This window comes from Notamacropus eugenii, chromosome 1 (genome assembly GCF_028372415.1).
Source record: "Notamacropus eugenii isolate mMacEug1 chromosome 1, mMacEug1.pri_v2, whole genome shotgun sequence".
NCBI classification, from domain to species: Eukaryota; Metazoa; Chordata; class Mammalia; order Diprotodontia; family Macropodidae; genus Notamacropus; species Notamacropus eugenii.
In genome coordinates this window covers 34,086,951-34,099,976 of record NC_092872.1, presented here as the reverse complement: position 1 = coordinate 34,099,976, position 13,026 = coordinate 34,086,951, and positions in this window count along the sequence as shown.

The window sequence follows — 13,026 nt, the reverse complement described above, 5'->3', positions numbered from 1 at the left end:
AAAAATCTTTCTTTTTTCTAACGTACAAAGGACTGCCACAAATCAGAAAGAAATATGACCCTTTTGTTACAAGGAAATAGGGAATTTATGATGGACCTTCATGAATCTTACTAATGATTAATCTTTTTGCTTGTTGCATATTTGTGTTGTGCTTCTGGTTATTGGACCAAGAACATGCCTTCCCTCCTGTAGCCTATGTAAATGACTTGTGATTAATCATAAATCAACATTTTTTTTTTACCTAAGTCTGTGACAGAAAGACTATCAGAAAGAGACAGAGTGACAGAAAGAGAAAGACAAAGAAAAGATGGAGAGGAGAAGGAAAGCACTTAGTTTGTGCCAGGCACTGTGCTAAGGTCAGTGGGTACAAATCACAACTAACCGAGCAACTTTCTCATCTTAAAGATCTTATTCCCCAATTGAGGAAGACAACACTTTTAAAGGGAAGCTGGAAAAGAAGGAGAATATGGTAAGAATTAACTTGAAAGCAGCATAATATACTGATTATTGGCACGATAATGTGAAAATTCACCTAACAGAACCCATGGAACCAGTAATGAAGTCCTAGGCTCTGGGAAGAGGAAGAGGAAGATAATGGACACTTGCATAATAATAAGGTTAAATGTGGTAGGGGAGCCTCATCATCCACAATGCAAGGACAAGCAACAGTAGAGCTATTGAATTATGGTGTTTTAACTAGAATCACTGATAGTTAATCTGCTATGAATATCGTTTAAGAATCACACAGGTGCTACGGAACTTTGTTATCAATATTTCTCTCGCTGGACTCCCTCATTTGCTATTAGTTCTATAGCACATTATTCAAAATTGGTGATTTTTACCACATAAGCCATTCTGATCATCATTTGAGAATGTCTTCCATTTTTGAATACTTGATCATTACTCTAACTGCTAATGACATGAGCTGTTAAATAAGTTTTCACTGGATATATTATTGGGATTTAATTCAGCTTTTTACTCTTCTGATCCAGTGATAAATATTTCAAAACCTCTACATTTTAAGACATCTGCAACAGTGAATGAAAGCAAGCCAAGTTCATATTTGTAAACCTAATAATAAGAACAATATAAAAAACAATAAACATTGATATGAGAACTTTATGTTTTACATATTTTATTTCATCTGATCCTTGCAAGATCACTGTGAAGACAAGGCCATTATATGAATTTATCTTCTAGTTAGCCTGCGGGAAATTTTTTGGGAAAAAATTTCTTATTGAAGTTTACTATCCCACAAGGAAAAACAATGACAACGAAAATCACATAAAAGTGTAGGGGGTTGGATCAAAAAATATATATTTATACATAGGATGAGAAAAAGGTATTGGAAAAAAAATAGAGAAAAAAGGTAAACTAAATAGAATATGAAACATGGTGCAGAATTCACTCTGCTGTTGGCTTTGGCAACTATTTTCAGAACATTATCCATCATCTGGTATCTGTCTTTTAAAACACTAACACTTGTCACAACTTTTCAGTGGTTCTAATCTTTGCTGTTAAGTTTCTTCCATGAATGAGTTAATGTAAACATGCCATCAGGCTCAAAATTGTACTAGAGTTTGGAAAATAAAAGATGAGAAATATTACCACTAAAGTCTGCAGGACTGGAGAAATAGCACTAAATTCTGATCTCTGGAGGTTTTCTATCTGATCCTAGTTTTTTGGGGTTTTTTTCAGAAAGGATTTCTGTAACCAAAGAATCAGAGAACAAAGATATAACATATGGAATAAAAAATGGTACAAGGTGTCATGTTCAGTTAAAAGCTCCTTTCTCGTATTTTTACCACTCTGGGTTGGTAAAACATGCTTCCAGCAGATGGCGTGTTGCATAGGTAATAAAGATGTTCACACTTCAAGAATCATTAATTGCCTAAGGAATCTTAGGGGAGGAGAGAAGGAAAGAATTCTGGGGAAATGTCACATGTATTTTCTGTTGCCATTTATTCTTCTAACCTGTATACCATCTCCATTTTCATTACTCACAGAAGGGCACACTCATATATACAGCAGACTGATGAGCAACTGAAATACTCTGAATTGCAGAGACACTTTAATGGCTATGCTTGAAAACATTTCATCGCACAGAAAACATGCCCAAGCCCTTCTATTTGATCTTACAGCTCAAATGTCAACTATGCCATGCAATTTATGTGAGTTGAAAGAGGATAAAATAGAAACAAGTACTTTAAACATTTCATTTGGCTTCACTAGCATTTGATTCATTCTAAAATATCCAGTGGCATCTAACAAAGAAAATACAAATCAGCCATCCTGGACATGTCAAGGACTCTGAAAAACCACTGGAGAATGTGTGAAAAAAATGTTTTTACTTTCTTTCACTGAGGGTATTATGAATAAAAACATTGATAGTCTTCCAGACTCTAGATTGGAAAACACATGGAAAATGAGTAGTGTGGCTACTATTGGTGCACAATTTACATATCAATACAGCGAATTCTTTTGCCATAGTGACTTTGTAGAAATGATGATGACTGAGCTCTAAGAACTGAAGTGACAGGTTTGGGCACACAAAAGGGTCACCTGAATTTTCTCTGCTTTCATGCCAACATTCTGGATGACTTTTCCCAGTAGAATGAACTCAGCCTTTCATTGTTCTGGGAGCTGTAAGCTAGCATTTCAGAAGTCTGAATCAGGCCAAAGAGGCGTATTTTTCATTTAGAGGAGAAATTACATCCAACAATTTTTCAAAGAGAAAAAATCTTTGCCAAAATTTCAAAGCCCAACAGCTTGAGGTCTCTGTCTTTTTTTTTTTTTTCATTTTTGGTTTCCTTACTTTTTTTTCCACATGTTAAATAAAATATGAATATATTTGTTCAGTAAAGCCAAAATATGAGCAATAATATGTCAAAATGGGCATTTTTTCATTTTTTAACATTTTTCTATAATTATATCTTATACTACCTGTAGTGGCTAAGCAGGAAGATAAATTAGTTTAGCTCTGGTATACAGAAAATTAAACTTGAAGAAACTATTGTAAATTAGAATCAGTAGCAATAAACATGAAATATTTCATTGTATGATATATTCTGAATGTTCTAATGATAAATTTAGAAGATGGCTTGATAAATAATACAGTTAAAATACCAGGAACCAAAGAAGAGCAGAAGTTTGGTTAATATTTCCTAGTGATGAGTCTCACATCATCAAGGTGAAGGAATAAGAAAGAAGGACAAAGAGAAGAAAGAAAAAAGAAACAAAGCAGTACAAGAAGAAAATGTTTTTTCATAGTTACAAGGAAATAGTCTATCAAAATATGATACCCAGATTTATTCAATTTTCCCTTAATAGCTAATGAGATTTCCCCCCTAATAAACCAAACTGAAACTTATAGGCTTAACATATTTGTCTTCTTTATTCAAATGCTCCCTATATTTATATATCTATCTCTGAGGTGCCTCTAGAAATCCAATTATTTATTGTCAGTTTCCTGTTTGACACTACTTACTGGATATTGTTCCAGCCCCATGCTTAATGTGATCAACACTCTGCTCATCACTATTTCCTGAACCCCTCCCCCCCAAAAAAATCAAATTTTCTTCTTTACTCTGCTGTGTCAATGTTGTGGCATGGTAATGCAAAAAAGCCAATGTTATCTTAGCCTTTGCTAACAGATCCATAAGGTCCAATATAAGGGTGTTGATAATCTTGCTATACTTTGCCCTGATCAAAACTACTTCCAGAGAAGTGTGTTCAGTGCTAGATAACCTATTCTAAAAAGCACTTAACAAATTAGAACTAGTTCTCAGAAGGGTGGGTTGGATGGTATGGATAGCCAAAATCATGCTGTCTGCAGATTGTTTGACAGTGGACCTACAGAAGGCAAACATGAAGAAGTGATGATGACAGCTCATGTAGAACAAAGATTAGACTTGATATGCTTAACTCTAGAAGGCAAGAAAAAAAATAGTAAAAATTTGAGAGGCAGATTTCAGCTTAGTATTGTTAACAGCTACCTAAAATTAGTCAGCCAAAAGTGAATTAGACTGCCTTGGGAAATAGTGAATTTCACGTCACAAGAAATATTCAAGCAGAGGTTGGATGACCAAACTGCAGCAAAGATGCTGTAGAGGGGATTCTCCCTTCAACTACAAGTGAAACTAGGTATTTACTGATGTGGCATAATAAAAAGAATCAGTGCAACCCCCCAAAATCACACACACAGACACAAACCAAAAACAAAACAAAACAAAACGAAACAAAACAAACAAACAAAAAAACTGAAGCACAGTTTCTCTTTGCACACACAAGGTCCCTGTGAAGAGTGGGCTTAAATTTAAGGGGAAAATGACAATTTATAACTCCTGGTTTCTGAACATCTTTTATTCTTTTTGCATGTATAGGTCTCTACTGAGTCTAAGAGTTAGTCTACTGCTCTAATCTTGAAGTTAACTTTCTTCAGTGTGTCTAGTTTGTCTTCAGAGCCTGATTTCTGAAGCCAATAAAAAGTCCAAATTTCCCTCCCATTTGAAGTTCAGTGGCTCATTTTCTAGTCAAAGGTCACAGGAGAAGAAAAAAAAAAACTTATATTCTCATACCTATCAACTGATGCTTTGTTACAGGCTTAGTTGAAATATCAGATCCAGAATTTTTAATTTTATTCAAAACTCTTTTTTTTTTAACCAACCATAGACATTTCTGATTGACTGATCAAATAATTGATTAAATAGTTGTCCACACATTGTTCATACCTAGTTTATTTTGTAACTGAATATTTTATTCTATAACTCATTCAAAGAGTTTTTCCACTTGGTAATAGTATTAAAGCACAGAACATTTTGTTATATCCATTTATTATACATAATGAGCATAAGGCATGTTTATATATTATTTTTTTTTTCCTTTTTACATTCATATTTTAAGTATTTTTGTCTACCTCTGTTATTTTATCAGTGGAAGTGACTACCAGTGTAGGTATTCTCTCAAATGATAGAAAAAGTCAGAAATTCCTGTGTAATTCATAGACTTAGAGACTGGACTTGATCACTGAGAATGTAAGTGACTTGTTCATGGAGACCAAGATAGTATGTATTTGAGGCAGAACATGAAGCTTGTCTTAAAATTAGACCTTTGATCCACTATATATATATTTTGTCATATGTTGGATAAACTCCTTAAGGGCAGAAATTTTTGCCTCTTTTTGCATCCTTAGTGCTTAGCACAGTGCCTGACACATGGAAGTGACTTAAGAAGTGAAATTCCCAATATGATAAAAGATAATGCTAGTACAAATTTAGCAGTAAGAGATAGATGAGCCAAAGAACAATTAAAATGTAAGACTATCTGGCATTTCAGACACAATGGAACACCTAATTACAGGTATTGGCGAAGTACAATCTTCACATTGGGCTGATTCTGAAAACGATCAAATGATTCCTTAATAATTAATATGAGAAATATTAATTACCTACCATTCCTTGACATGGACCTATTGTTACATCTTTTATGAATCCAAATAAACCTAATCCTTTATCTATTTTAGTTATGTCTCTTCCCTACCCAATATTAAAATGTGTACTATAGTATAATATTTTTGAATTTTACTATAAATACAGTATAAATTTTTGGAGGGTAGGAATCATTTCTGCTTACTCAATGAATGCTAGAAACTTTACCTTATTGGATAAGTTCATACAATAATTATAGTACAAGTCACACTAAGTGCTTGATAAAATTATTTTATATTTCACAAGTGAAGTGTTTAAAAAAAATAGGAAATTCTCCATCGAGTTCCCTAAGTTTAAACTCTTCTAGATCTAATCTTGGATTGTTGCTGAAGAATAGTTGTATTAAATGCCTTTATAAATGTTTTAAGTATTGTTTAACAGTTGTTTGAGTGAATAGATGATCAAATTACTTTCAATTTACTTCTTGGATCAAAATCAGGTCTAGCAGAAAATGCAATGAATACTAATTATTTATCTCCCAGCAATTACAATAGTTGAGATGAAATATATTTTAACACACTCAGCAGATTTTTAAATGTAGTTTACCCAGTAAAATGATTCCCATTAAAGTTTGGATTGTCTCCTACAGCAACTCAAATACCTTTTTTCAAAGATGTTTAATAAAGTTGTATTTTTAGTTTTTCTATTGGTCTTATTTAGAACATAAAATAAACACTTTTAGGGGAGGAACTGAGGGAAGGGAATATTATTTGCAGCTACCAACAACTGAAATTAATGACTAGTTACCTATGTTTCCTCAATGGAATATAAAGAGCAAAGGACCAAGAAAAGCAATTTAAAAAATAGCATGACATCTCATTAGTTCTGGTTTGATCAGCAAAACACAAAAGACTGTGTTGAAACCAACATATAGGAAAGCAGGTGAAATATGATTTACTACAGCAACTTATACACAGTCATTACTGGACTGCTCTTAATGGACCCTGCTCTCTAACAATTCCCATGATGTCCATTACAAAGATTCGGTGCATAAACAGTATTCCAAAGTGTTCAGCTTTCTGTAAGTACAGAAAAGTGGAGTTGGGTGGTAGTGGAGGATGGGACCCTAGGACATCATTTATAGATATATTCCCTATAGCAAAATTAGATGCCCATTGGTGACATCACTCTGGCCTGTCCCTGACTTCCTACAGACAGAACAAAACCTAGCACCTAGAAGAGCTGACAAACAAAGACAAGTAGTGGTGTTTCTGGGAGTCAGTATTCCTATTCTCTTACAACTCTGTCCCATGACATAGAGTAGAAAAAGCACTCTCTTTGGAGTCAGAAGACATGGGGTCAAATCCCAATTCCAATGTTTCCTAGTTACTTGAAATTGCCAAATATTTAGGGTTTTTTTTTCCAATTATATGTAAAGACAACTTTCAACATTTGTTTTTTGAAAGATTTTGAGTTCTAAATTTTTCTCTCTTCCTTCCTCCCTGCCCTCCTCTCCAAGATGGCAAGCAATCTGATACATGTTATACATGTATAATAATGTAAAACATTTCCACATTAGGCATGTTGTGAAAGAAAAACAAACAACAAAAGAAAAAATAGGGAAAAAAGTGAAAATCAAATGCTTCAGTCTGCATGTAGACTCCATCAGTTTTCTCTGGATATGGACAGGATTTTCCATGATGAGTATTTTAGAACTGTCTTGATCATTGCATTTCTGAGAAGAGTTCATTTAATCATAGTTGATCATGGCACAATATTACTGTTACCTTGTAAAATGTTCTCATGGCTCTGCTCACTTCACTCAGCATCAGTTCATGTAAGTCTTTTCAGGTTTTTCTGAAATTTTAACTTCCATAGGTGGGACCCCAGTTTTTCTATCTGTAAAGTGGGGGTGGACTAGAGAGGCTCTGAGGTCCCTTCCATCTTTAAGCTTATGATCTCATTCTAGTAATTGTATACTCTGAGAGTTTGCTTGTGTGGATATTCCATTTGCTGACAGAGATTACATTTTGATATACATATATATGTATATATACATATGTACATACATATACAGATATATACATATGCATATACATATATACATATAAACACACATATATATATACACATACATATGTATGTATATATGTATGTGTATATATATAAACACGGTGGCCTCTGAAAGTTGCTATGCCCTGAAACCAACCTAATAATAAGCTAGACTGGACCTTGGAAAATAAACGTTGTCTGTCACTGAGACCAACTTTTTCAGCTTGGTGGGAACTTCCAGAGTTTGTGCTTCTCTAGAATATGCTTTGAGAATCCAGGGATGGGAATTGATGCTATTTTCTCCCTCAGAACGGAAAATCCTTTTGAAAAGGGATTGATTCATTCTCTGAACTTATATCCCCAGTACCGGGTACAGTACCTAGCAAATAGCAAGCACTTAGCAAATACCTGCTGACTTGTTGATTAAGCAGAGATAATATTTCAGCCAATAATATTAAACTATGAATTACTTTTGCAAGCCATCTACTCTGAGGTCTTCTCCTGAATGGGGACTGAATCCTTGGAACCAACATTTAAAGAGTGACGATAGTCAGGTTTCACCTAACTCCTCATTGGACTCTTTCCAGACACCTTCTTTTCTTTCTCCTCCCCCCCACCAGTATTGTACCCTTCTGTCCCTCCTACACCCCCCCAACTTCTTAATTTTCCATCATCCCTAATAGAATTTAAGCTCACTTAAAGTACTCTTCTGGTTGCTTGTATTTGTATCCCCAGCACTTAACACAATGCCTGGTATATTGGCAGTTCTTAGTTCATACTTTATTTGACTATCTACCTAAAAATCAATTGTCATTGAATTTATTATAACCTTTAATATAAAGACTACTTCTATATATTAACCATGTATTCACAGATATATAACAAAGAGTAACATAAGTGCCAGAGTAGCTTAGAGAGTAGATAGATTTATCTCACTGGGTCTTCTGCTTCCATACAATTATTTAACATTTTGACAAGTTCTATGAAAGACTAGAGCAACTCACCTTCTTTTGGATAATCTTTGTATCTTCTCCAGCTTATAGAACAGTGCTTGGCAAACTGAAGCTATAATAAGTATCTGTGGAATGAATGAATGGATGGATAGGAAGGAACTATTAGATGAAAATGAACGGCTAAGTAGAAAACAATAACCTTGCTCATCTGGCATATAAGCTAATTAATTTTCCAAAATTCAAATACTGATTCTAATTAAAAACATGATAAAAAGTGTAAAAGAAAGTTGTGCATGAAAGAAGAAAAGAATTTTTCTTTTGTTTTCTTTTGTTTACATGAGGTCAAAAGCCCTAGATCGAGAAGGAATATTAGATGATTTCAGTTTAGCGATTCTAACTAGTTTGGTCATGGATTCCATTTGCTGTATGATGAAGCCTATGAAACCATTTTCAAAACTTTTTCCTTTGTTTTATATTTGTTTCATTTTGGTTTTAAAATTAATAATTGAAGGTAATGCTAAATTTTAGGCTAGTGAAAATATAGATACTGATTAATTGCTGTCCTTTATTCTCATAGGGGACTTAAATGACATCACTATGTTGGGTCAAGGTACAGTGTGTGATCAGACCCATGTGATGTCAGAAGGCTCTACTCCATGAGTCAGGCACAAGTACTCCATATGAACATCTGGAGTGCAGATGTCATTAACTTGTGCGTCTCCTGCTTTCTTTGAGTTACTGTAATTTTGCTTTGCTCATAGAGTACAGAGATATTTTATTTTCAATCCAAGTTCAGAGATGAGGTATCTATGATCCCCAGGTAAAGAACCCATGACTAGACTAATTCCTTACTTTAGAAGGAGGAAAATTAACTTCAGATCAAGCAAGTGATTAACAGGGCACAAGAAGGGAGTGTAAACTCTTGTTCTTTGACTTCCATTACAGCACAATTTTGATAAGATCAACAGATTTTCCTCACCATTGTGTGACAGTTCACTGTATAATATGGTTTAAATTAAGGAGTCAACCTTTGTCTGAATATTTTGTGATTTTGCCTCTTTCCTCTGGTGTGACAGGAGGCCTGAACTCGAGTCATATTCCTACAGCAGAAAATAACATGAAAATGCAAAATGTGACCAAGTATGTCTATGATAGCAGAAAATAAATTTTAAAAATGGTCACACTTTAAGAATCCAAAGTTTAAAAGTTAACACAATTTTCAGGGTTTATAACTGTCTCTCCCCTAAACCTTCTATCTGCTAAGCCTGAGGCAGTTCAGACTTTGCAGGCCCTGGCATTTTGTGAGCACATTTTTACCAAATCCCTGTCAAAAATCCAAACATCATAAGTGTGGAGAGAGATAGTTCAAAGACTGGTTTCTTTAATGTTTTGTTTTTTTCTTTCTCAAGTTGCAGATTGAAGAGTAATAGTTTTCTTTGAGAAAATTGAGCACTCTTTCTGTTTATACATGCACACATACATACACACATATGTTTATATGTATATGTACACACACATATCTATACACATGTGCATTGTACATGTGTATATATGTACATATGTGTATGTATTTACATATGTACATACATTTGGGTAATGTTTTCCAGCTACATTTTTAATTTAAAAACTGTTAAGTGGTAATGTCTTCTCTGTTGAAAATGATCTATATGTCGTGTGTCTAATAAAATTTTAATTTGGGTATGGGAATTCACAGCAACAAATTTCCTTGTTTCTATAACTGCTTGCTTCTACGGAAAGTGATCCCTGCTATCAAAGTTGAAGAGCAAGATGTAAGGAGACAGGAATATGGGTCTTTGAATTTCAAACAAAGCATTTTGTATTTGATCCTGGAGAAAACAGCTAGCCACTGGAGTTTACAGAGCAACTGAAAGTGACGTGTTCCAACCTGTTCTTTAGGAAAGTCACTTTATTGCCTGAACAGGGAAGATATTGGAGTGAGGAGAAGGTTGAGGCAGTCAGACCCCCTCAGCAAGCTATTACCATAATACAGGGATAGGTGTGTCTGTGTGTATGCATATATAAATATATACATGAATACCTATATGCATATATGTCTATAAACCTTAAATCATTATAAAATATAATACAATAAAAATATAACCCCAGCTCATTCCAACTTAGACAGTGTCCTACAGTAATAGTCTTTATTGTATAGTACTGCTGGAATGTTTCACTATTTCTTCCTCATTATAATACGAATTATCTATGAAGGCTTTATGGTAAGTCATATATAAGAATTCACAGGATGAAAAAAAATTCAGAAGTTATCTTCACCTATAGAATGAACACCCATGTAGAGGAGATCATAGATTCATTAAGTATTAGAATTTAAGAGAGCCCTCCTTTGAGGGGCAACATAATGTTTCTCAATACTAAGTTGGGATTCTTGCTGCTAAAGGCAATCTTTGTATTGGGTAACAAGCAATACGTTAAAAATCAGCTGTTCTTTTGAATTGGTTTTACAAAAGAATTTAAGCACAGGAAGAAGTATACATAATATAGTTCTTTCTGAGCAGGGAGAACTGCTATGTTTACATGACCCAACTGGACTGAAAGGGGAAAAAATTCTATTTTATCATATTTTTCCTTGGTTATAGCGTATGTGGAGTACCACATGTAGACTTTGTTATCAAATTTTAAGAAAGTGTATGCAGAGTTTGCCCAGACAATATGCAGAACTTTCTTGCATGCCTCAGGATAACAATGTGTGCCAACTCAGTGCTTAAGGAGGTTCAGCTGGCCGTTGAGCTGGGAAAGGCAATAAATAAGTGGATTATTCATTTCAAGGCTAATGTTTGGTCATTTCAGGTGAAGAAAGAAATATAAAACAGAAGAACCAGCTAGGGGTCTGAGATCCATTCTCAGATTTACCTAGGTATCACTCATACATCAGCTGTCATGTATTCATGGTTGTATGATGGCCTGGGGAGAGAATGAGTCAAATCCCTGAGATATATATGATGCTACTTGGAGAAGTAGAAGGAAGAAAGTCATAGGTGGGCTCACTCTCTTTTTAAAGGTCCACTGAAGCTCTTCCTACTTAATGGGTAATAAAGGGATTGTTTCATCATCCCAAAAGTACTCAAGCATTGAGTTAGGAGCATGTGATCATTGAGAAGCAGTCGGCAAACTCTGAGTATTCTCTGTGCATCCTTAGGCTACAAAAATAGAGATAAAGTAGACCCAGAAGAGGGGGAACAGAATAGTCAGAGAACTGGAGGTGTGCAAGTGAGAGATGATAAATCTATGAACTATGACTGTGTCTATTTAAATAGTCAAAGGAGGGACAGGTAGGTGGTACAGTGGATAGAGCACCAGTGCAGGAGTCAGGAGGACCTGAGTTCATATCTCACCTCAGACACTTGACACTCACTAGCAGTGTGACCTTGGGCGAATCACTTAACCCCAATTGCCTCATCCTGGGTCATCTCCAGTCATCCTGATGAATATCTGGTCACTGGATTCAGATGGCTCTGGAGAAGAAGTGAGGCTGGTGACCTGCACAGCCCTCCCTCACTGAAAACAAAGTCAAGTGCAAGTCATGCCATTATTTCTCTGATGGCATGGTCTTCTTCGGCAACGAAGGATGAACACACACACACAGTCAGAGGAGAGTCTGATACAAGAGATGTGCAGTTGGAAATGACAAGATCTGTCAGTAGACTGGATATGAAGAATGGGAGAGAGTGAGCACCTAAGATATTGCCAAGATTGTGACCATTATATACCAATCAGAATATCAATGTTATTTTATGTCATTAGAATAAAGTAATAAAATGCATAAGAAAGAAAGAAAAAGAGACTATCCACAGAAACATTGAGGGGAAAGAACAAAAGAAAGGAAAATTACATTGCCATTGCAAATTATAGTATAAAGCAGTAATTATCAAAATGATTCCTTATTGATGTAAAATAGAAAAGTATGACACTGGAATGGATAAGCATTACTGAAAAGCAAATGAAACAGATTAGTTCAGTGTTTCTATACAAAACTGAAGAATTTCTAGGATATGTGCAATATGTGAGAATGAGGAGTTGAGGATGATACTGAGGCTGTGAATCTCAGAGACTAGGAGAATGGTGGAGCCCTCAACAGAGACAGCAAAGAGAACTGGATTTTAGAAGAAATATGATGAGTTCAGTTTGAGTCAGGTTGACTTTTAGGTACCTGTAGGACAAGGAGTTCAGATACTCAAAGATAGTTTATGATATATTATGGGAATCCAGGGACAAGACTAGAGTTGTATATGCAGTATATTAATCTAAGAGCCACTGGACTACAGTTAATAATTTTACCCATATGAGCTGAACAAGTCATCAAGAAAGAAACTATAGACAGAAAAGGAGAAGGTCTAGAACATAACCTTGAGTTACACTGTTAATTAAGGAATAGATTAAAGGTATTGATACAGCAAAAGAAACTGAGGAGTAGTCATTGACTATAAAGTAGGAGAAAAATAAAGTGAAAACAGTCGGACAAAATCTCAGAAAATTGACAATAGGGTGCTCAGTAGTTCCAAAGACCAGAGAAGTCAAGAAGGATGAAGATGGAGAGGAAGTCACTAGATTTCTCA